Source organism: Dermacentor albipictus, chromosome 4 (assembly GCF_038994185.2).
Source record: "Dermacentor albipictus isolate Rhodes 1998 colony chromosome 4, USDA_Dalb.pri_finalv2, whole genome shotgun sequence".
In the NCBI taxonomy this organism is placed as follows: domain Eukaryota; kingdom Metazoa; phylum Arthropoda; class Arachnida; order Ixodida; family Ixodidae; genus Dermacentor; species Dermacentor albipictus.
In genome coordinates this window covers 95,833,310-95,859,801 of record NC_091824.1, presented here as the reverse complement: position 1 = coordinate 95,859,801, position 26,492 = coordinate 95,833,310, and the positions used below count along the sequence as shown (strand labels likewise).

Genomic DNA, 26,492 nt, shown 5'->3' with positions numbered 1-26,492 from the left:
CCTTGGAGGAGCGATAGGATCACCATGGCTGCCACGAACACTCGCATCAGTCTGGCACGCGTTTAGCACGTTATGAAACTGCGGGCAGAAAAGCAGAGCCGGGAGCTGTCGTATCGGCTTTCCAAAACTGCCACTCAACATAGTCCGCAAATACTGAAGTGCTGCCGCGTTCTTCACGGGCCAGGGTTCCTCACTTTCTCTTCATTTTTTTTTTCTATCTCTCATCCGCTTCCGCTGGTGCGCAGACGTGCGCATTCAGAGACTGTTGACGCCGGAAAGGGCTGTCGGCATTATGCGAGACCGGGCGGCATTTTCCACGCGATTTTGTTGCTTCATATTTGCAGTTCGCTGTGTCTTTCACTTTGTCAATCATGCACGTGCGCTTCACACTAAGACCCCGTCAATTGCTGGGCTAGAGCGTACCTCTTCCTCACTCTCTACCATCTCTATTCCTGCGGTTGGCGACACTTTCTGTCCGACGGGCCCCCTTCTGCTCGCTTAGGCGTGAGGCGACCCCTTCAATGGCGGCCCTCAGGAAACGGAAGTGAAGCACTGTGGTGGCGTTTGTTCCGGTAGGAGGGGAGAATACGCGTCGCGTCAGAACCCTAGCTCACCAGAAAGGGAGTCTTTCACTGTACGTTGAAGTTCAGCCTCCGCGTAAGGAAAATCTGGCCATCGGCTCAGGCGTATATGAAAGTGGGGGAGTATGCAACAAGAGAAAAGAAAAAGCACTCACAGAAGGACGTTGGAAAACTTTCGTTATGGCGGAAAGAGTGCCAAAAATAGAGTGAAAGTCAACAGCAGTAAATCTCTCCGCACTAAATGTTTCCGCACGATGACTGAATTCAGATTTTCAACTTGATATTTTTTTACGCAGCAAGAGTGCTTTCCAAGACTTAGGTGTGGTAAACCTACAGTCAAACGCCATAGAGCGAAGTTCTGGGGCCCTACAAAATTCTTCATAATGCCGGTCACTTCTTTGTAAAGGTCGCGCACCGTATTCGCTCACAATAGAGGAAGCCAAATATGTTCGACAAAAGACAACCTTTATTTAACCTTGACTTCAAGATATAAATTGTGAAATAAGTCTCAATTTATTTTGTGCACGCTCTGTCTGGTACCGTGTCTGACTGCAGGCAACCTTATTGCATCGAGGTACACAGCGTGGTCCACGGCAGCACGCAGAACCTAAGCAAACTAAAAACCGGAGATCGCCGAACGCCGCTATCACCTACCCTGCCGTCAAAATTTTCTGTTCGTTTTATTGGGCCTTCGTCACAGTTTCGTTCGTTGACATTCTCCTCCTTTCCGCCTTAAACTTGGATTTGAAGACGTCGTCGGTCGTCAGTTACGATTACGTGACGTCGTCATCAACTGCGACGCATTCGTCAGCCGTCACGCCTACTAAGGCTTAAGAATAAGTAGCGCACGAGTTGAGCTATCTCTGGAGCAATAGTGGGACTACTACTTATATTGGCACACTCGTCAAGCCCGCCACCAGTGCTGCCGTTAGGGAAAACAGAGAGCGCATTTTGGGGACGTTTGCAGGGGGCAAGACACCACTGCTGTGTGACATTCGGTGTAAAACAACAAATCAGCGATCGGGCGCTCCTAAAGTTATTCCTGGTACAGGCAAATTTGTTGCAGTAGATTTCTTTCTAGAGGTGTTCTCAGTATATGTGAACAGATACAAATTCTGCTGGGACGCAACCATTCCTTCGTCATGCAGGTTACTTCGTTGCAGTGCTGCTCGACTGTACAAAACTTGGGAAATAGCAAAGACGTAAAATAAACCTACTGGCCATGCAAGAAGCGCTAGAAGGCTCATACGCGTAAAATCAAAAGATAAAAATCTATGAAAACATGCTTTCCTCAAGGCCAACGTTATGGCTACAAAAACGGTGCCTTTCACTTTAAAGCTTCCTTTTTTTCGTTTTTCGTTTCTTTATGAATGCAAAAATATTAGGTTCAGATAAAGCTTCGTGCCTGACACCACTGTCACAATTCTGTAGACATGACCGTGCGTATGTGTCTTGCGTAGAGACCAGATTGTTATACGTGTTTACGCATTATGTATTCGTGCGTAGCTACTTTAGCCGTCTATTGAGTGCAAAACCTTTACCATCTGTGCTTACTTACAAGCTCTTCTGCTAGTGTTTACCTATTTGTTGAACGGTGTGTGTCTCTGCGTGTACTTGTATGTATCTTGTGTCTTCATTCACGCGCTTGCGAATCATCGAAAATGTCCGTGCCCTTAAAATGCCTTACATGTTTCCAGTATTATTGTGCATCGACTCTCATCAGAAATTATCACAACCTGAGACAAACCGGCGGTAGATCGCAGTGGTGTGACCCTCTGCCATTCATAACGCGCTTACGCCAAACTGAACAATCCTCGTTTTACTCGATTTATTATTTCTTCATTGTGGATCGACATTTTCGACAGAAAGATTTCAGGTTTTGTGAATGGCACCATGGAGGAAACCCCAAGAATAATTCGTAGCACCTAAAAATAAGTGTTCAGGCATGTTCGTATTCCATCATAGCTTCATTCCCCGAACTCGCAAACTGACATACCCACTCCTTTATTTTCCATAACCCACTGCAAGGGCTAAGTGTAGTATATCAGTAAGTGTGCATTGCTAGGATTCTATTTGTTTATATGTACTGCTATCATTGCGTGTGTCAGTGAAAGAACTAAGTTCGATATGTCGTGCTAAAGAATGTAGCATATAGTCGTCTCAGGGACACAGTCCCACAGCAGTTTACGGCGGCATAGTTTCAGAACAAAAATATTATTTAGGGTTTCTCTTCACTGTTAACAGAAATATAAATTGTAAAATGTGGCTGAAGCATGCAATACCGACAGTGTCAGGGAAACTGGCAATGTTTATACATAACGCTCGCTACGGCGTCAAGCGCCTCTCTTTTCGGCTAGACTCGAGACCGCTTTCTGAGCCAAAAATACGAGGACCGTGGCCACATCTGCCACTGGCGCACAAAGCTATTCCTGCACTAGTGCAGTTTTTTAAGCGCACCGGCCTGAGTGACCATTTATATTCCTCCTGTGAATGCAGTTTCTACTTCTCCCATGTTTCCTTCGTTTTATCCCTCGTTCCCGCTACCAAACGTGTAGAGTAGCAAACAGGACGCGCGTCTTGTTGACTTGCATATCTTTCCTCTCCTTTCTTTCTGTCTCTTTCCACGAAGAACGCACTGTCATTCCCGATGTGTGCGACACTCACTGCAAATTAATGCAGCAACAGGCTCGAGCTCCCATTCCCTACAGGACGACCCATCCCTCCAGCTGAGCGCCTTCATGGCAGGGAGGTAATGCCGAACGGAGGCAGCCATTGGAGAATAAAGCCCAGCGAGGGTCCACATTGATCGAACCTGATCCCACTTGTACGGGTTCGATAATTGAATGAACATGAAGACATCTGCATTGGCTCGACGACTGGCTGAAAATGACGTGACACCGACGCACAGAAGGGGTTATAAGTCAGAGCAATATCCAGAAGAGAATATTCCCAATTTCTTTCAGAATTTCAGAATTCCTTCCCAATGTTGTTGAACAGGGCAATGTCATCTTCAAACCGAAGATTGCTAAGATATTCACCGGTGATCCTGACTCCTAAGACTTCCCAGTATAATATGTTGAATACTTCTTCTAAGCATGCAGTGACTAACAATGCAGAGATTGTGTCTCCTTGCCTGACCCCTTTCTTGATAAGTAACTTTCTACTTCTGAAGAACCAAGATAGTTGTGGAATCTTTGTACATATTTCCCAACATGTTCACGTATGTCTGCTGTACTGCTTGATTTAACTACTCGTATCTCTACTCATTCAAATCCTTTTTCATAATCTATGAAGCCAGGTAAAGGGGTTGATTGTACTGTGCGGATTTCTCCATTACCTGATTGATGAGATGAATGTCATACATTGTAGAATATCTCTTCCTGAAGCCAGCCTGCTCACTGCGTTGAAGTCAAGTATTGCCCTGTTTCTATTGGAAATTATCTTGGTGAATAATTTATACAATACTGAAAGCAAGCTAACGGGCTTAAATTTCTACAATACTTGAATGCCTCTCTTCTCAGGAATTAGTACAGTGTTGGTATTCTTCCAGCTGTCTGGTACACATGAAGTCGTGAGGCATTGGTGTATAAAGGGCAGCAAGCTTTTCAAGCATATGATCTCCTCTATCTCCCTGCTTATGTTTCACAGCGCACCTATTGACAGGTTCTATGTCAAGCTTTCCTCTCACTTATTTCATGCTGCGGCCATTTTTTACGGCTTCCTTAATCTCTCTCACGTTGTAGTTTCGAAGACACCTTACTTTCATCTTGTTCATCAGTTTTGACAGTTCAGCAAATTATATCTGATATCTCGAGTTACAGTTTCATGTTGTGTTTTTTCTATATTTGGTCCTTTTCTTTTTTCATTTGGAAGCTTACCTGCTGGTTTTGTTGGTGTCTTAGCTCCCACTTCTATCGCTGCTTCTTAAATCAGCCAAGTTACGGCTTGATTCATTACCTTTATGCTATCTTCATCTTCCTGCTCTAAAGTTGCATATATGTTTGTGAGCACCAGCCTGAATTCGTCTACTTTTACCTTTACGAGGTCTAGGTTAGCCTGTTTCTCCTTGACTAATTTTGCTCTTTCACTGTTCAAATTGAACGAAATCGTTGTTTCTTGTTTCTCCATTAAGGCTTTTCGTGATCCACTTCCAGTTACTTCAGTTGCTGAAGAAGGTACTCAATATTTGGAGCATATTCCTTTGCGAGAATTCTACAAAGATATCTCGTCTACTATTCCTAGAATCGGTGCCGTAGTTGCCAATTGCTTGTTCCCCAGCCTACTTTTCCCCACTTTTGCATTGAAGTCACCCATGACTACAGTATAATGAGCTTACACCTTTCTCAATGGTAATTCTAGCTCTTCAAAAAACTGTTCTGTTTCTTCATCATCATGACTGGAGATTGGAGCGTAGCCTTGTACTAGCTTTAATCTATATCTCTTATTTAATTAGCTCTATTACGATGACTAGTACCCTCGCATTGGTACTGTATAATCCATCCTTGTTGCCCGCTGTGTCTTCATGAACTAAAAATCTACCCTACATTGATTATGGCTACACAAATAATTCAATGGAATGCTAGGGGCCTATTTCGCAATCTAGATGATATCAAAGATCTACTAGCAGAATATCAGCCACGACTGTTCTGTGTTCAAGAAACACATTTAAACTCTACACACCAGAACTTTTTAAAACGGTACATAGTTTTCCGTAAAGATAGAAATAATGGAAATTCTTCTTCAGGTGGTGTGGCAATCATAGTCCAAAAGTCAGTTGCATGCCAGCATGTATCACTCCAGAGTTCGTTTGAAGCAGTGGCTGTTCGGGCTATATTGTTCAATCATCTTATAACGATTTGCTCCATATATATACCGCCTGATGAACGGTTTGACACAGCAGAATTTGAAAAACTGATTGACCAACTTCCCGAACCCTATATAGTAATCGGAGACTTCAATGCTCACAGCACATTCTGGGGTGACTCAAGATGTGATGCGAGAGGACGGGCAATAGAAAACTTCCTTCTTTCTTCTGGAGCCTGTATATTTAACAAGGCAGATCCAACCTTTTACAGTTCCACACACAACACGTATTCATGCATAGATTTAGCAATAGGGTCAGCGTCACTTCTCCCACACCTGGAATGGAGAGTTATCACTAATCCATATGGGAGCGATCATTTCCCGACACTCCTAGAAACAACAAAGTGGCACGATGGACCAGCTTACCCCCAAAAATGGAGACTTCATGCAGCAGACTGGTCAAAATTTAGAAACATAAGTAAACTGTGCCTAGAAGAAGTGGACCATCTAGGTGTAGAAGAACTGGCTCGCTACATCACTGAACACATCCTCTGTTCCGCTCGAAACTGCATACCTCAATCCTGCACAGATAAAGTAAATTCAAAACCGTGGTGGAACAAAGAGTGTGAAACTGCAAAGAAACTCCAGAACAAAGCGTGGAGTAGATTCTCACGCTACCCAACCACAGAAAATCTAATAGAATTTAAGCGGTGCAAGGCAAATGGCCGCCGTATTCGCCGAGTATCGAAAAGAGAAAGCTGGACACGCCACGTATCCTCCATAAACTCGTACACGGATGCTAGCAAGGTATATAACAGGGTACGTAAACTAAAAGGACAACGTCCAAATCCTTTTCCTCTCGTCAATGGCTCTGGCGAGTCAATAGAAGACCAAGCGAACACTCTTGGCGAGCACTTTGAGAGAGTATCAAGTTCGGAAAATTATTCCGAAATTTTCTTAAAGCATAAAAGAATAGCTGAAAATATTCCTCTACATCCAAAAAAGACATCAGAAGGGTACAATAGACCATTAACGTTCCATGAACTCAAGCTTGCCCTAGACTCTTGTGGTAGCTCGGCTCCAGGTTCTGACACAATAACATATGAAATAATCAAGAATCTGCCTTATGAGACCCTAAACTGCATCTTAGGTCTTTACAATAAGATTTTTGCAACTGGTCATATACCTTCATCTTGGAAAGAAGCAATAGTCCTACCAATACTAAAACACGGCAAAGACCCTTCCTTAGTTAATAGCTATAGACCAATTGCACTCACCAGCTGTCTACTTAAGGTATTTGAAAAAATTATTAACCGTCGCCTTGTGTTCTTTTTCGAATATAACGGTATATTCGACCCTCACCAATCTGGCTTCCGAAGAGCGAGGTCGACAACCGACAATCTTGTTCTGCTTGAGTCATATATACGTGATGCATTTGTACACAGCCAGTACTGTCTATCTGTATTCTTTGATCTTGAAAAGGCATACGATACTGCCTGGCGATATGGCATTCTGCAAGACCTGTCATCCTATGGAATTTGTGGTAGCATGCTGAACATTTTGCAAGATTACTTATCTCAAAGAAAGTTCCGCGTAAGAATTGGCAATGTATTATCGCGCACTTTTATTCAAGAAAACGGTGTACCACAGGGAGGTGTGCTAAGTTGCACACTTTTTATAATTAAAATGAACTCTCTCCGCTCTGTTATACCACCAGTGGTGTCTTATTCTGTCTATGTGGACGACATCCAAATCAGCTTTAAATCCTGCAACCTGTCAATATGTGAACGCCAGATCCAGTTGACTGTTAATAGGCTCACGAAATGGGCCGACGAAAACGGATTTAGATTCAGTGCAGAAAAAACTTCCTGTGTACTGTTTTCTAGACGTAGAGGGGTATGTCCTGACCCTTGTATTACGATGCATGGCAAAAACCTGATAAATAGAAAAGAACAAAAATTTCTAGGTGTAATCTTCGATAGTAAGCTAACCTTCATGCAGCATATAAAAGAGTTGAAACTGAAATGTCTTAAAACCATGAACCTTTTGAAGATTTTATCTCATCAGTCGTGGGGAACAGATAGGTATTGCCTCCTGTCTCTTTTTAAAAGCCTTGTGTTGTCCCGCATAGACTATGGATGTATTGTATACCAGTCGGCTTCAAAGACAACACTTAGAGTACTCGATCCTGTATATCACTTAGGTATCCGTCTAGCGCTTGGTGCCTTTCGGACGAGCCCCGTCCAAAGTCTATATGCAGAATCGGATCAGTGGCCACTGGATTATCAGCGTACATATCTGGGAGTCACCTATGCCATAAGAATCATGTCACTAAAACAACATCCATGCAAAGCACTCATAAGTGATCAGTCCACAAATCAGTTTTACTTAAACAGGCCTTCACACGCCCCGCCGTTCCCGTTGGCAGTAAAATCTGTTGCTGAAAAACTTGCAATAGTTTTCACAGATCTGCAGGAAAGTGACTATTCTGAACCCGTCCCACCTTGGGAGCAATATCCTGTCACTTGTGACTTTTCCTTTAGAGAGCTTAAGAAAAAGAGTTGTCCAAGTGCCCTCATCCAGCAACATTTCATGGCTCTTGAAGACAAGTACAGATCTACTGCATTCTTCACTGATGCTTCAAAGTCTGCAAATTCGGTATCATGTGCAGCCCATGGCCCAAACTTCTCGAACACTAAAACCTTGCATAAACATAGCAGCATTTTTACAGCGGAAGCGTACGGTATTCTGATCACTATTGACTATATAGTACAACACAAGATAGAAAAGTCTATAATATACACAGATTCCTTAAGCGTTGTCACAGCCCTCTCCTGTGGCAAAGCAAGCCGAAACCCTGTAATTAACGAGCTCCTTAAACAGATCCACGTAGCGCATAAACAAAACCTTGCTCTTGTTCTTTGCTGGGTGCCAGGCCACTCTGGGATCGCAGGTAATGAAATGGCGGACAAAAATGCTGGGGAAGCGGCTCATCGGGACATAATTGATGTAAGCAGGGTACCTGGTGTAGATATGAAACCTGCGGTACGAAAGGCGCTCCATAAACATTGGCAAGCTGAGTGGGACAAGGAAGTTGAAAATAAGCTGCACCTGCTTAAACCGCAGTTAACGAAACCATTCCCACTGAAGCTTGATAGACACACCGAAGTCACCCTGGCAAGACTCAGAATAGGTCACACCTATGGCACTCACAAATACCTCTTGACTGCAACTGACCCTCCGACGTGCACACGCTGTGGTGAGAACCTAACCGTCCTACATGTCCTCATTCAATGTCCTGAACTTCACCGACACCGACTGGCTCATTTTAGAGAACTCTACTCACACCATATACCACCCCATCCCTCGATGTTCTTATCAGAGGATGCAATATTTAACTTTAAAAGAGTGCTTAATTATCTTGCAGAAGTTAACTTTCTCGACATCATCTCATACCATCCTAACATTCAGATTGTTCCTCACAGGTGAGGTACAATCTGATGCGCAAAAGTATGTCTGAGCTCTTGCACTTCTTGCGTAGGCAAGAATTGTACAGCAGGGGACTCGGGCAATCCGCAATAATTTACCATGTGTGCCCATAACCAATGCATTTAAGCCTTTATATTTATCTTCGTGGTTATTTTAGAATTCATTCACTAGTATTTAAAGATATATCTTACGTGTAGGCCTCTATACAGCCTCCATTTTAAATCATTGTCCTAATCTCACAATTTTACTAAACCATAACACATGTCCTGGCGCTCTTTGGCCTTAGATGCCCTTGCGCCATTAAACATTAATCATCATCACCCTACATTGATTCTAATCGAGAAAGAGATGTGTAGCAGAGCGCAAGACCATTAGTCAGCATTGTATAAGGCTAGCCAGTTATAACTTCGCTAAGGCCAATGATATCCCAAGCAATGCCTGATAATTTCTCAAAGAGCCCTGCTAAGCTAGGTTCACTCAAGAGCGTTCGTGTGTTGAACGTCGCCAGATTCAGAACAGAGGCATAACGTCGGGCTTCTAAGCTGGAGGTCGTAAGCTGAAATCCTCGTTCATTCCAGTACATTTTTAAGGCTTGCGGTGGCGAGTGACACCGACAAAAAGAAATTGCCGAGTTCCAGTGGGGCTATACTAGCTCAGGTGCAACCTATTAAGAAGGACCTCGAAATTTCAACACGTACCCTCCCTAACCAGAACAGGAATAAGCCTCTCGTGTGCAGTATTCGGCAGTTACATTCGTCATGACTCTTGCAATTACGCCGAGCCCTCAGTTTCCTGCGACTGTGGACCATATGACCAAGGTGGCACTCACACCTGATGCGGGACGAAGGTGCTAAGAACATCTGAGTCCAGACAGGCTGCTGCTGGAAACTATCTAGAATTTCACGGCGATTATTCACGCAAACTAGCCCCTATACGACCAATCCAACGTGTCGCAACGCCAAAAGTGTAATGAGACTAAATCCTCAAGCATTCGCAATATCAGAGGTGCATCAACACCAGCGAAAACGAAATGGAGCCAAAAAACGGGAATAGTGCTCATCGTGGTCCCCTATTAGGCTTACCGGGACATAAATTCCTAACATTTATGTTGCTTGTTTTTCAGTTCTATAGGGAAAAAAAATTGAGCAGTCCAAATATAAAGTCACTTCGTCCCTAAAAGGCAAGTTCAGAGGGTGACAAACTTTTCGCCAGTGGTCTCCATATAGCTGTTTTGGGCAACGTAAACACAACCAAGGCCCACGGCTCCATAAAAACAGCGCGCGTTCTCGAAGGAGTTCGCCGCGGCAAGCAACTGAAAACACACATACAAATGCGTCGACGCCAACGCTCAACCGGGTCATTTCCCGGAAATTTGCCCGCGGAAAGAGCACCACGTCGTTTACGCCCTCGCTGTCCACCTAACGCGAAAATATGTTTTTGCCGAGAATATATCTCTATACCGGAGGGCAGGGGCACTCCTTTGTCCAGGCTGCCTCGTTCGGGGTCTTGGTGCTTTCTCGCATCCCAGAGTGCGAGATATGCCCTTTCGCTGGCACTCTGGCGTGCGGCGTATAGCGCCCGGCATACACAGCACCTGTCTCGTTGGGGTTAGCGCGAGGCGAAACAATTTTTCGCCCGCTCGTAAATTACGGGCGCCGGGGCGCCAAAACCACGTCCGCCATTTGACTTACCGCAAATCTTTGTGTTTGTATTCTACGCCCTCGTCGGCTACGTGCGGGGCTTAGACGGCGCTGTCAGTGCGTCTAGGACGTTCGATGTTTTCACGTCACAACGCGTTGCCTTCTCCTCCTTAATGGGTACTTTGTAGACGACGCTATCGCCACCATTCGATACCTCAACATGCGTTTCTTACTGCTGATATGTGGGCGCGCGGAAGTGCGTGCGTGCGTGCGTGCGCGCGCGCGCGCGCGTTTGTGTGTGTGTGTGTGTGTGTGTGTGTGTGTGTGCGTGTGCGTGTGTGTGCGTGTGCGTGTGTGTGTGTGTGTGCGTGTGCGTGCGTGCGTGCGTGCGTGTGTGCGTGCGCGCGCGCGCATGCGCGCAGAAATGCAAGAGCAGGCACACAGGCACGCACATGCCCATAAGGTAGAAGCCACTTGTCAGCCTTTACTCAGACGCCCCATTCACATCAAATAGGTTATTCGTCTCTTTTCTCCATGACTGTATTCACCTGTCTGTATTCTCTGCCTGTAGGCCTAAGAAGGAGCCAACTCGCATAAGAAAGGATGAGACTGGAGAATGATGGGAAGGACCTTTTTCCTGGAATCAACTTGAAATTTCCTGTTGATCATGATTATGATATTGTTATGATACCCTGCACGGTCAGAACTGAGATTGCCTGCCTTATCGCATTTCTTTTCTTTTTGTCCCCCATTTGAACATGTGACAGACGTCCTTGTGCTAACATCTGAGCAGTATGAATAATTTTAACACGTATAATTCGCATATGTACTCGTGTGTAGAGAGGTATACTTGCGTCACTTGAAGCAGTTCATCCGTGGCCAAGCCGGCCACGGACCAACTGCTCACTCATACCCTTTGTTGGAGTGTTTCCTTTCCTTTTCTGTTTTGCGCGCAAGCGTACATGGTTCGCCAGTGAGATTGGCAATGCGATGTTAGAAGCCGCGAAGGAGGCTAGCGCCGGAGGAGGAAGGCACATGGAGGTGGAGAGGAGAATCGCGGGACGGCGAAAGTACTAAGGAGCACGCTGAGCCAACACCGCCTAGATTGCACAAGGCCTTTTCACTTCGATCCATGACGCCATGTTACCTGGCCCGACTGCCATAGAATCTAGTGGGGACGCTCCCGAGTAGGCAACAGTGATTTTGATGTCAGCGCTTTCATCACCCCAGCCTTGTCAATAGAAGTTTCAGGCCAGGTAGCGTGATGTCATGGATCGGTGTAAACAGGCCTTGTGCTATCTAGGGGGGGTTTACTGAGCGCGCGGCAAAGCAACGCCGCCTAGAGGAAAGTCTAAAGTCGGGTACAACTTTAGGACAATGGGGAGGCCCCGCCCAGGTGACCGAAGCGCGACAGCCCATTACCTCCGCGACTAAAGTAGTCCCGCTCAAGAGACCGTGCATCTAAAACGCGTAATTCTCGGTATAAATAAAAACTTTTGCGCTCTGATGACTGGTTTGGTAGAGCTCTCGTAATTCGAATACTACAGGACATGCCGCTTCGCGAGAGAAAAAATAACCCCGTGACTTCTACAAGGCTGCGCGTCGTCTGCTTCTTCACTTCATTTCAAGGGGCAAAAGTAGAAAAAGCAGCTCAGCATGGCTCTGCGTTCGTTTGCATGTACACGGCACATTTACTACTCGTTTTTCAAGCTTAGAATGGATATGTTGCTATTTAACAAGTACTTAAAAAAACAATACATTTATCGAAATGATTGAAAACCTGGGGCGAGAAGAACGATCCAGGCAGGAAAGGTACAAAAATGGCTCCATTCATCGTTTTAAATAAATAATAAATAACAAAATAAATAAACAAATACATTTAAATAAATAAATAAAAACTAAATACTTATAGATAGCGTAAGATTTAGATTTCCTTTCTACTTTTGTGTTTTCACAAACTGATTTTCAAGAATGTGATAGGGTTTTTTTTTTTCGTTCCTTCACTTTCTTTTGTACGGTGACAGTGTACACGAACACACCCGTCGCTAAGTGGGCACCATACTTTGGCAAACTTTCCTCGTCGTAACTTGACCTTGGAGTAAAACAAAACACCAAGGAACAAGCAAGCAGGATGTTTGTTCGTAGCAGTGTGCCACTGCGCGATCCTATTTTCAGATTAAGCGTAACACAGGGTCAGCGATGCTCGCTGCAATCTTTTGTCGCCGGATCACGGCTCAGGATAAACGCACATGGCAGAAAAGGTGCATCGTAAGCTCGCAATAATGTTTACGGCATGATAGACCACCACAAAGAGTTTGGGAATTCACTCTGACGAAGAGCAGACGCACACTACTGACACGACTTGACCCAGTTCGAAGCGCGAGCGGCCATCTTCTCCATCAGTGGGGTCTAGACTGACGTCCGGCTCGTGACGTCAGTCTAGACTGCGTGCTCATTGGTAGAGGCTCGTGTGCATCCGCCTTGGAGGAGCAAGCGCCCCTTTTTTCGAAAGTTGCACCCAACTATAGGTGGCGTTCAGCGTAGGGGAGAAGGAGACGGGGAGTCGAAGCGTCGCGGAAGAGGGGGAGGGTAGGTGGAGGTGCGCTAGGTTGACCTCCTCTGGCAGTTGCTATAGGTTGCATGTGCGTTACGAAGGTAACTATCTCTTCAACACAAACTGAGCTGTGAGAGCGCAACACGCACAAATGTATGAGCCGTCGAAGCGCCTAGACTCTGCCCTCAACGCAGCTCGCTTTCAAGAATGGGCGCGCGTGGCCGCGGAATACGCAGTTGCTGCCGGAATACAACGCCGCCAACTACCCTCCTTCCCCTAACCCCGGAACGCATCGCGCCGCGGAAGACGGTGCCCTTCCTCCCAGCTTTCCTCCCTTGAGAGCGCCAGATTGGGACACCATCGTCGGCTCACTTCGCACGCTTTCAATACAGCATACAGCATACGGTGCGCGGGGAGGATGTTGTCACCTTGAACTTAATACGGAAAATAACGGTAACGACGACAGTAGAAATGCGCGTAGACTGTCCAGGCGCATTTAGGAATGGCACCCGTACGCTTGTGCTTAACCCAATTCGTGCTTAACGAATTGTAACATGACTCTAATTGTTTTCTTTTACACTGGGCGCCGCCTTGCAAGCAGCTTCTGACAGGCGGCAGGGAAAAATAATAAATAAAATGGAAATATATTCGCCTGTAGCGCGACCCCTCTTTTAAGAAGTGAGGGATTGAAATGATGTACACAGAAAACAACTCTGCGGCGCACTTCAAATTCATGTTGCCTGCTTATTGTATGAGCAAATTTGCCCATTCGAAACTGCATCATTTTAGAACCTCAGCAGTCACCTGTACGTCTATGGTGTAACTGTTATGTCGAATATTTTTGTGAAGGAGCCTCGTATTCCTCCTGTCGCCCTAATGCTTCTGGCTTTCAATGGCTTCTACTACATAGAAGCTTCTACATTAGTAAGAGCTCCCAATAATAGGGCAGATCAGCATTTTATAAACATTAGGACGTGGCGGGCGAAAGTGTGCAGGCATGGTTTGTATAAGAACACGGCCAAAGGAAGCCATCGAATGAGATGCATTGTTAAAATACTCAGGCGGCTGTGTTTCCGCGCAGTGGTGAACCTTTCGAACGAAGAAAATTTCCAAGTTACCACCATTAAAACATGCGCAGCCATTCGTAACATTAGTGTGGACAGCAGCTTGATAAATTATTAAAGGCTGCTCGAAGGATGAGTCCCGTCTACGCGAGGGCAGCTGCACGTAAAGCGAGCGCAGCGACTTGGTTTGTAACCGTCTGAGTGCGTCATAAATCAACCGAGTTGCATGCACGTTTCATTGCTAACGAAGTGCCTGCAACGAGAACAAAAGGGGCCGACATGCACGAACGACCCAAAGTTGCGTTAACCTCTGAAAGGGCAACCGCGAGCATTTACGCACTGCGCTCCGATCAACTTCTATGCGCATTTTTTGCAGCATTTGTTTCCGCTAAATGCAACTCTATAATAGAACATGACTTACTTCTCCGTCTCTGGTGACTGTCCCTCGTCCTGGAGTGTCTCTACTTGTGTGGGCACGGTGTTCACTGCATTCCTTTCTCTCTCTCTCTCCCTTTATGTCCTCTTTTTCCCTACACATCGTCTTAGCACAGCAAACTGAGCACTCGTCTGGTTTAACTCCCTACCTAACCTCTTGTTCCTTTCTTGCTATCTCTCTCTCTCTATCTTGACCTTTCTCTCTACTGGGCTAATGTTATCATGATCAGCCTGTTGTTTGTACACTGCAGAACGAAGGCTTCTTCCAGCGATTTCCTTATTACCTCGGTCCGGCTTGCGTGAACTTTATCGTGATTATTTTTCTGCGCACTCTTATAAAACTAAACGAACAGTAATATAGAATGTGGAGTCTCTTGAGCTTTACCTCGCAACTGAACACTGTAAAAAGAAGCTAGGTAGCTGCGGATCGATTCCACACCGCTCGTGCCTAACGATACTGCAGCCTTTTTTTTTGCTTAGTTTGTCGATGCCATTGTTAACGAGCTGTATTTTTCCGTTAAAGTGAAACGAGCTCCAATTTAGTTGAGATTGGTATTAGATGGAAATTTACTGAATGACGATTAGGTGCTTTAGTGAAAACGTAGCCTTGGTTTGTGAAAGGAAAAATAAAACAATGAAAGGAGGGCAACCAGTACCCCAGTATACTTGACTTGAAATACAGCACGTGCAGATACAGATACAATGGCGTGTTCGTGAGCAAACAAGAAACAAGCGCAAAACTCATCCAACTACCCGACAATGTCGCAGAATCCGTAACATCGTGGGGACAGCCACTACAACGCTTGTTCACTGTCCGTGTTTTGTTTCCTTTTAAAAACTAGTTTACTTTTAAGCCATATATACAGCGGCCCACACGAGCGCTGTTTGTTCAGATAAGGACAGACTACAGGGGGTTCCGACAATTTTTAGTTGTCAACAAACTTTTTATTTGGGGTGGGAAGATGTCTCCGTAGAGAAGAATCGACCTTCGTTTTGCGAGACTCAGACCGGATTTCTTGAAAAAAAAATTCGGATATCACTAAAGTTGGAAAAAAAGGTTTTAATGACTTGCCGATTTCAGAAATTCGAAGGCCTATCACATTAAAGTTAACGCATTGTACCCCAACATTTTTTTTTATGGTTATGGCCACTCACCCACGGGAAGTGGCCAGGGGAAGTTAAATTCTGGTCACCCACAGCGTGCTTTCCAAAATTGGCGAAACACTGGTTTTCGAGCACCTTACTGCCTTTGACTGACCTCGAAATCAGAGGCTTTTTTGGGGAAATTATAGCTAAGGCGATGAAGCGGAAAACTATTTCTGACAAAGCTAAAAAAGGCTATTCGCAAAATAAAAAAAAATATGCAGCTACACCACGTATTTATTTCGTTATAATATCCCCCAAATGCCAAAATTCGAAAATTTGTGAATATTGCTACATTTTAGAGACGTTTACAAAATTGTCATAGCCGTTCTAATGGAAAGCTTTTTAACGTACCCACCCAAGACTTGGTAAATCTAGTAGTGCTAAAAACATTTTAAGTGAGAAAACAGCCTATTTTAATATCGGCGTATGGTCAGTCCCAACGATGAGTCTCGTTCTCCTAACAAAATAAAAATCACACTCATATTAAATACTGAAACTCAATTTTTCGTTTTTGTAGTAAAAAAGAGTGACGCAGATTGTCTCTATTTATTTCTTTTCCTTCTTTTTTTCTATGAAATGAGTTGAACTTAAATTTTCAGGGTTCCTCGTCCGTATTCCTACTACGGTGTTGAGGTAACGAGTTCGCGAGAGGGGTGCGTACACCAATTTTTAAGACTAGTCGGGGGAACCTTTTCCTGACATTTATCGCTAATCACATCTGCTATCTGGAATGCTGCCCGTTTACATGAACGACGCACCGACCTAGTGGAAAAGCGGGATGACGCCACAGTGCAGCCAAAATGCCAGCTGCGTACGTTCAAATGAGGACCGTTGCAAAACGGGTCCCGAATAAATGTATTTAATTTTAACTTAAGTTCTTATAGACGGCAGAACAACCCTCCCACATCGCGTAACTTTTACTGCTTTTCCAACATAACCTTTTGTTCTTTCACAAACAAGAAATCTTATCTGAGACAAGGTGCAAAAATCTCGTTATCGAGTGGCAAAACATTGCTAGTAAGTGCAAGCTTTAATATCGCGAGGTATGCAAAACACAGTTTTCTACACGTTAATCCTTTCACTCAGCATCTATACCCCCTAGAAATTTCATTGAATCTGAATTTCATTTATATGATGATCTTAATTTTCCAGTTTATTTTTTGCGTCATAAACACTAAATTAAAAATTTTATGCTGTATTTACGCAAAATAACACAAGAATCCCTTTTATGGTTGTTTTTAACACATTGGTTATTCTTTTGTGGAGGCAACTGGCAGAAATTCTGGAAGATCTGTGGTTCACGGGCATGTATACTAAACTTTGCAAAGCCATTTTCTTTTTTCGTCTTTCTTTTTATTTTAACTGATGCGATTTTTTAAATGGTGCTGTACTAGTCAGTTACCTTACATTCCGCTGTACAACATTATCTTTACAGAAGAAGAATTGTTTGTATAATTTTCTGCAGCCCTTCTGAATGCGTTGAGAAGTTGTTTATTTCAGAAAAGCCGCGAATTACGGCCCCACCTTGCCCGCGAGGCACCAGCGACATCTGCCTTAGTGGAGTAACACTACGCATTCTATGCCGCAGCCTCGGAGATATGTAGCGCAGTGCCCCGTCATGCTGGTGGTTTCGGAGCAAATATCCACAAATTTTGACTTTGCGGGAACCTGGGCCGCTATCTTGTACACGTTCGAAAAGCCGAGGTTCGACTTCGCCTCGCGCGATTGTCCAGGCCGCGCCGATATCGCGGCTTAGGCCAATCTATTCCAATCGCATGAGGTGAAATCGAACGTCGGCTTTTCGAACATGTACAAGATAGCGGCCCTGGATTTCTTGTTGCAAAGGAAAATTTAGCTTGCGTACGATTAGAGCGATCGTCCCCGTAATACGTTAGCACACAATGAGTTTCCTCTTTGTATATAAATACGCAGTTTATTGCGATTGGATAACCATGTACTTGCGTTTACTAATTGTAGGCATAGATGGGATATGGGGGCGCCATAGCGGATAATAAGTTAGTTTAAAGCTCGCAGGTGTCGTTTCTCGATCGGCAGATAACAAGGACCAAAATAACTGACAGCATTACCGCAGTTAGGATAAACTGTTCTGGAGTACTATTGTCCGAAATATATTACAGTTCACCTCAGCTGACCTGAAACAACTTCTCACTAACTTAGAGACAATATTAGTTTAAGTCGTAGCTAACATGAAAAGCAGTACTTCCTAAATACGTCAGTCAGTGCACTACGATAATATCTGTGTTGGGTCCTCGTGCTTTTTTGTTTTAGATGACAGCAACTTCGTCAACATGTCAGATGGTTGTCTATCAGCTAGTGCAATATCGTTACATCTCCTTCATCCTGCCTGTTCTCGGCGCTGCTTTTGTGTAACGCTAGCTGCGGGTCATGACAGGCGTTAATGAAAACTGACTTAAAGTGTGAACAGTCCATGCATATTGTTGTCATATAAGCGTATCACATCCGCTACGCTACTATACTGCTATCTGTGGGTATCTTCCTTGGAATAAATGCTAGACTGTTGCCCTAGAGGACGTCCCTGTTGAGGTCAGAGGATTCAACTTGTCTTTTGCAGCTTATGCGCTAATTCCGTCTGACGAGAAAATCCGCTTCAGAGACAGCAAACATCCGCTGGCTTCTGCCTTCTGACGAGATTATAAATAAACGACAAGACAAGAACCACACTCTGTTATTGTTTTCGCACGTAGCGTTCTCGGGCGAAACTAATATCAGACGAAAATTTCGCAGGTATGTCAATGTTGATCTCAGTCACCAGAAGGATGTTCCAGCTACTTTAAGTTATTAATGTGAAAGCATTATATGAACCGTGAAGCAGAAAAGCTGGTGTTCTCCGCAGCGAGTGGTAACAAAGATCAGCATCATCAGTGACGTCATCTGTATCATTTTGAGGCCGGTAGTAACAGAAAGAGCAATAATAAATTAGAGCAAGGTTGATTAAGGTAGCGTTGTGAAGGACACGTGATGATGTACGACGTCACGTATCATGGGCGTAACCAATTAAGTAGAGAAGTCATTATGCTTTCGCATTCACAATTCACTTAAGTGACTCAATTTTATTGCTTTTATTGCCACGTGCTTCAATATACTGCACCAGGAACATCACTTTCACATTTTTAAAAATTTATTTGTACAGAAAAGATGTATTTCACTCACATGCAGACTACTGCAATAAAATCTCGGTCTGCGGGCCATCTTTTGGCAGAGTGGAAAGTGCTTGGGCAGAAAAATTCAATAAAAGCTCGGTTTGCGTCGTATATTTTGGCAGAGTGGAAAATGCTTGGGCAGAACAGCTGTTCCACTAATTCAGATTCGAGAGAAAAATCTTCTCAATCAAATAAGTGGTTTAAAGCTTGATGCTCTTTGACTTTACAGCAGGTTCTATAGCAAGCATGATGGGAATATATCGTGTTATTATTAATGCACACCTCGCATGATTTAGTTAGAATGCGTGGCTTTAACAGTCTTGCTTTTGGGCAGCGCAACCACGAGAGTTAAAACTGATATTCCTAACAACCAGAGCCGTAGGTTCTATGTGAGAGTGAATAAGGCAACGATGATATCAAGTTTCTTCAGAGTGCACAGTGTCGATAGAAATAAGTTGGGCAAGATTGCTCTTCCATAGGCTCTTTTGCTCGTTTTCAGAACAATATGTATTCAACATTTCTATGTATTCAACATTTAGGTTGGTCATAGAACGTCACATTAAAGCAAAAAAAAATATTCAACCAGTATGCGTTTCTGCAGTATACTTTGACATATTAGGCGTTGTACCCCTTCCGGTGGCAGTTGCCAGCCAGCTCCTCCCTTTCCTGTTATTTGTATATATATATTCAAAAAATATTAAATATATCGGCCACTTGCAACCAATAGTGCTAACGTGATTTAGATATTCTAAAGGCAAACTCAGATACTTTTCTTACAGGTGAAAAGAAACAGAAACATATTAGAATAGGAGCAAGACGCTGCTGTGTTAGCAGCATGACGAGGCTATTATCGCATTTTCTTGACATGGGATTAAGCCTGAGTGCACATATGTGATGGTTTGTATGTGCGCATTAAAATCATACGTAATTTACACAAGCCAGGTGCAAATTCCTCAAAAATTTACACATACTCAACGTAGTCGACAAAGATGGTTCGCGCCCGCATTCACGGAACCCATTCAAAGTACCCATTCAATGTAGCTTGCATTCAAGAAAAACAGAGGGAGATTCACACACGCACACACACACACACACAAACACACACACACGCACACGTACACGCACGCACACACACGCACGCGCACGCACGCGCACACACAGACACACACACAAACACACACACACACACACACACACATACACACACACACACACACACACACACACAGAGAGAGAGAGAAACGCGCGCGCGCGCACACACGCGCACACACGCGCACACGCACTCAGACGCACGCACGCACGCACGCACAAAACTTTTTTTAATTGTTTTTTTACGTGGTCTTTGTTTGGAGTTCCCGAAGATACGCAGCCAGACCGAAGTGGATGGAGGTAGCGAAGAACGCTCTCACCTTAATAGAATGTTGTGCTTGCTGAACACCAGCGATATTAGGCGCCGCTTGAAGAACGCTTAGTATTTGGTGCGTAGGCCAGAGCTAGCCTTCGGCCGTCCTTTGGTGCACGTATTGTATCCCACGGCGCCTTGAATCTTTGAGTCTGAGTAGAACTGCGGCGCTCGCCTTTTATTCCCGGAAGAGCTGTAACGCACGTGTCACGAGCAGCTGCAATCAAAACGCAGCGGACGTGGAACTCGTGAATGAAGCTGACGTCACTCTTCAATTACGGCTCTTGTAAAAATTGTCGTCTATATACTGCAAAAATTCAAAAACAGAAGCGACGAAAGAAACGAGAGGACTGCATGGAGCTATAACCTACCAACACCGAGCACATATTAGTAGCATGCAAAGATCGTAAAAAGCTTTACTTATGCAACACGTTTACAGGAAGTATCTGCCCAGTAGAAATTTGGAGTTGGGAGTTCGCCAAGTAAGTGAGCTTGTCCGTTTCGTGTCTTGACACGGCACTGCATTACAAGGGATGTTAAAGTGCCGCTTCACGAACTAGTAACGCTAAAACAACGGAAGTATACATGTTGAAACATGGGTTTCCCTTAGCTACGGTAACAAAAAGAAAAAAAATACCGTGTCCCCGCAATATTGAAGAATATCAGTAAAGACATATTCCATATTTCACCCAGGCGGGGACCGATAGAAAAAATTGTAAAATGTGGTGCACAGCACTCAGGTAAAGAGCGTAACTTTTGTTCTACATTTGTATTTGATTGTTGTAAAATGATTTTTGGGCTATTGTACTATTTATGTCTTAATTTATTACGCCTCGTGAAAATGAGTATTATACATTCGAATGGAGTACTGGGGATGTTTGATGTGACGAAAGCATGCGTTTATGAAGTGTTATGTGCTTTTACTACTGGCGATACTTCGCCAGCTTCCGAGTCAGCAAACAAGCGCTTTGAAAACTGCCGTCTACGTGTATATGCAAGCAACGATAAATTATATAAATAGTAAACATTCTCAAATAAATATTGCGTTCAGTCCTAAATACAGCCTTGGCAGCTGTAACTATTATCCAATGCAAAAAAGTTCGGATAGCCCTTAATGCCGGTTATCTCGAATTCTCGACGTAGCGAATGAGTGCACCCTATGCCCTGGGAATATGCTTTTTTTCTGGCTCAAGTGCCGGTTGTTGTGTATTCGCGACCCACAATGTTTTGCAGCGCTATGGAGAATAAATGCTAGCTCTGTTTTAGGGTGCCAACAACACCAATCTTTGACCGCTATTTACCGTCTAGTTTGGTGAGTAGCCATTTTCATTCCCAATCTCGGTAAATGTCGCGGCGTCTTCCTATATTTTTTTTGTTTTTTTGTCGCGCTCTGATGTACCCATGTTGGCACGCGATCTATTAAATTTCTTTTTTTAGTTTTATAATAATGCGCACACGAAACCTGCGTATATCTTTAATACACTAGTTGCCTTCTCCTTTCATCTTAACACATCAAACTTTTTTTTTGCTATTGCATGTCGCGTGACACGCATGAAACAACCAGTGATAAGGCCTTCTTGTGGTAGCATTATCTGACACCAAGAATGTGCGCTGCATTAAGCATTGACGTTTCCTTCCACTTGTGCGTAATATATATATAGAGGGTGTTTTTGGAAGTGTGCGGCAATAAATACTGTGCTTACTAGCCTATTTAACTAAAACGTAGGTGTCTCATCTACTGCGTTCAGACACGCTATTTGTCTCTGGCTGCTGAGGGCAAAGCTTATTGAAAAAAAGTTAATTAGTTTGCGGGACCAAAGTTTGCGGGAAACGTGGTCTGTCGACTGGTCTTTCGCCATTTTGTGTTTCACATCTAATAATTTGTCGAGAAGTTTAACTCGCTAATCTAGCTGGCGGCGGCAAATACTCTTAAAAAGGCTGTATATACGATCTCGACCGGATGAGGTCGGTCTTCACCGCAAGAATCAGGGAACGATGATGACGCCGGGCATAGTGATGAAGAAAAATGTATAGAAGATTGTATTCACTTCATTGGCACATGGATGTGATTCTCATCTCAGTCTCGAGCATTCTGATTAATACGGGGGCCAGCCCGGCATTGTGGTCGTCGACGTCTTCTTCTGGAGCCTGTGGAAGTATTAGTGTTTTTGTAAGCTTCTGCTGTTGAGCTCTTGTCCTCCAGTTTGCATTCTCTTCTCCGATCCTTTTGTGTCAGCTCGGGGAAAGGGGTGTTGACGCTGTTTCGGAGAAAAGGGCAATTATGTCGACATGGGGATGCCCGCTTGAACGCATCTCACACTTGACAGGTCAATTATAGAGGTGCTAAGACTGCCTTAATTACCCCTTTCGGTCTTTTGGTTGTCGAGCTGTCAAGCGCGAGTTGGTCACCAGGAAAGAACTCGAAAATCTGGCACGTGTGGCACGCGCAAGACATCTTAAATAGCTACCCGGATCTCGCACTATAGGGGTATCCGTGCAGTCGTGCCCTTGTAGTTAGAGCACTGGCTCCTGTACACGCAGGCAGAGCTTCTAGTCTACTGTCGGTCATGCATTTATTTTTATTACAGAGGTCCAAAGTGCTGCGAGAAATGAAGTACCCACCTATCTGCCAACTTACCTACCTACACACCTGCCACAAAGTGCCCGGAATAAGGCAAAAAAAATACTTAGCAATAAAAGAGAAAGAGAAGGAGATAAAGGTACGAAGAAATTATGCAGAAACCATCAACGGGGATGATTCTCGATGTAAGCGAACGGCCAGAACGACCGAACGAAAAATTATAGGTCGCCTAAGCACCCCATACGAGCTATGAATGCGAAAGCATTAATGTCCAATTGCACGCTGCTGAGCGATCCTTTCGAGGTTTGCGCTGCCAGTATAGTGCACTACAGCGGCGCGTGCTGCCCGAGCCAGCAAGCAGCAGCAGCCAGTGGTGCCGACGCCGCATGCCAGCGGCGACCTGCGCGACGAGAGACCGAGGAAGCAGCAGCGGTAACCAAGGCCAGCAGGCGCGCTGCAGCTAAACCTAGTGGGGGTGAGAGAGAGTTACGGACCACGTGCCGGCTTCCGAGAACGAGACGGCGGCATCCGAACGCGCACGTCACGCAACTGCCTCGCCGACAACTTGTCTCGCCCCGCGATATCACGTCGCCGTAACTGCTCAGTCGAGACCCGCTGGTGACATGGCGTCGTGGCGATGTTCTCTCCCATCACGCGGCACCTGGCGCGCTAGTGCTCCAGTAAGTGTTCCGATTCTCCCGCTCTGATCCGTAGAAGCGCGCTCGTTACATGGTGTCGCAGCCAATTCTGTTTCGCTGCTACATGCGCCCTCTTTTTAATTCAGTGAGACATTTGATGCTTTCACATCAATAAAAGAAAAAGAATGGATGAACGAAAGAGTAAGCGAGCGAGCGAGCCGCAGTGCCACCCTCCCCCCCTCCGCCTCCTTGCCGCCCATTTCAGCAGATCGGTTACCCGAGAGCGTGCGCCGTTACACTCGGCGCCTTCCCTCACCTTCTCGGAGTTTGTTCCTGGCAGCTGTTCCTGGCAGCTGTTCCTGGTTCCTGAGAGCTGGCGTGTCCACTTGCTCGTTCTGGTGCGCCGGTGTCAACGCCGTCGGCGTACTATGGAACGCTCGCCTGCATCCGAGAATCCGCCAGGGATCCTCATCTTCCGCATCTTGCCCGATAGGCTGGCCATCGCCACGTGGCCAGCGAGACGTGCGACGAACTAGCGAGAGCCTACCCCTCTCCGCACCTCCATATCTGTTGTCTTCACGCGGCGAACGATCGAACTAACGAGTTGGCAGTGCATCCCTCCCCACTTCCTCCCCTTCACTCGGTTGCGCGAGAGCTCACCCGCGACCATTTCACACCCCCTCTCCCCCTCCCCCTCTTTGCAACTCGGTTGCCCGAAATCACGCACCCTTTCCGTTTCTTCATCTTCCCTCGCCCTAGTCCGACCGCTTTCGTATCTCCGACCTATCACGAAACCAGCCGAATGGGCCAAAGAGAGCTATCCGCTTTAAACAATAAGAATGAACAACACATCACGCAGAGCGCGAGCATTACAATCCAGAGTCTAGTCCCATGGCTGACAAGAATTCCAGCGATGCTTTGGGAGACTCATATCGAATTCAAGCACGATGTTTCGAAAACAAACTATAATTACGCGCTGTTCCAGGAAGATTGAGTTGCAGGGCGCGAAGGGCTCAGCACACGTCCTTGTCGATGAAGGCGATAAGCGACATTAACACATTCGATGCGTAAGTTGAGCTACAGAGACCTTCTACGATGCGTCAGTCTAGGTAGTTCACTGCATGTACCAAAGAGCAGGTATTTTGTTTATCTTTATATCTATCTATCTATCTATCTATCTATCTATCTATCTATCTATCTATCTATCTATCTATCTATCTATCTATCTATCTATCTATCTATCTATCTATCTATCTATCTATCTATCTATCTATCTATCTATCTATCTATCTATCTATCTATCTATCTATCTATCTATCTATCTATCTATCTATCTATCTATCTATCTATCTATCTATCTATCATTTTTAGTTCTGACCCTGCAAAATACGGCGCGCGTTACACTAGATGGCACATTCGAATATACTTAAAGTGTTATTCAGAACGTGGGCAAAATCTGCTAGCCTTGCTACGTCGCGCAACATTTCAATCATTTAGAAGCAACCGCGTGGTTCAATACTCTGAAATGTAAGGGTTTCGTTTGAAAGAAACCAATAAAAACCTCTTTGCAGAAGTTGGCGAAGATAACAAATTGACAGCGCCGCTTTACGTATTCGTTCGCTTCTCGTAAATGCCATTTCCGCCCTTATAACGGTGGATGACTGGGTGCCATTCTTCGGATGACATTGTGCGACAAATGCGTAGGCTTTGTTGTAACGCTCTCTACAAAAATGTACATGCAAATGAGCGGCGCTGTCTGAGTCTAATTTAAGCAGCGTACCTGCGTTAAGCTAGCCGACACTGTTTGGAACAATTGAACGGCTAATTATTCATTACGGCCGAACTACGCGATACAGTAGCTGCACACACAAGAAGCTTGTTGTCGGAAAGTGTAAATGTTTAATTAGACGAGCTCTTCTAATTTAGTTGCGTTCGAGCTACGCAGCTGCATAGAAAACGCGTATAGCGCACTAATTGACAGATTACGTCCTTGCGATATATGCGTCGTTGTGAAACTGAACCGCTCTTACTGAAAGCATACTCTCGGAGAACATTATTTGAAAACAGGCTGACTACTTTTAGTATGAAATGTTTTGTTTGTTTGTTTCTTTCTTGGAAATTTCAAAGACCCCTTCAAATTAAGCCTCGAATAGCATCTTTTGCTTCCTGCAGCGAAACTCACTGCTGTAAATCCTTTTCTTTAGGTTGATTTTCCGCAATTAGCTGTCATAAGACTTAGTAACTCAAAATGCAAGAAGCATACAGACTATATTTACTATAATTTAAAACACCACCATACTGACTTAGTTTGTGCAGAACAAAAAGATGACAAAACAAGAAAGCACAGTTTCGAAGTTGTACACATTGTATCAGATGCTGACTGTCTCTTCTAGAATTATTATTACTATTATTATTATTATTATTATTATTATTATTAGTAGTAGTAGTAGTAGTAGTAGTAGTAGTAGTAGTAGTAGTGGTAGTAGTAGTAGTAGTAGTAGTAGTAGTAGTAGTAGTAGTAGTAGTAGTAGTAGTAGTAGTAGTATTTTGGGTAGTTGTTGTTGTTCTAATGTTTTAACACTCATAAATACAATACAAAAGAAAGAAAGATTCGAAAGGAGATGAAAGCTTATGCAGCCCGATTCGATCTTCGCACCTACCTTACGCGATTCATTTTACAAGTTACAGGCTTTCCATTATTGTTTGGAGATATTATTGTTTAATAGATTCCTTCACACAGTTGACCTATCCTTATCAAAGCAGAAAAAAGTCACAAAGACTGAGCAATCACTTCAACTACACCCGAATTCATGGCAATACACACGCTCTTAATTTTTCAGCTTAGCCCCGTGTGGTACGTTTATGGAACGCTCTCGCAGACAACGTCGCTTGCCAATCGAAACACAGTGTTTTTCGCGATCTTCTAATCGATCAATATGTCATTTCAACCGTCTAACATAACTTGCCTTCTCTTTCT

At 44.5% G+C, this 26,492-nt stretch overlaps 1 protein-coding gene across 1 annotated transcript in view; it reads left to right on the top strand.

Annotated features, from left to right (window-relative positions):
- Positions 1 to 26,492, top strand: part of LOC135911412 (beta-1,3-galactosyltransferase 5-like) — a 302,140-nt gene that overhangs the window by 85,295 nt on the left and 190,353 nt on the right. The window lies entirely within an intron of this gene.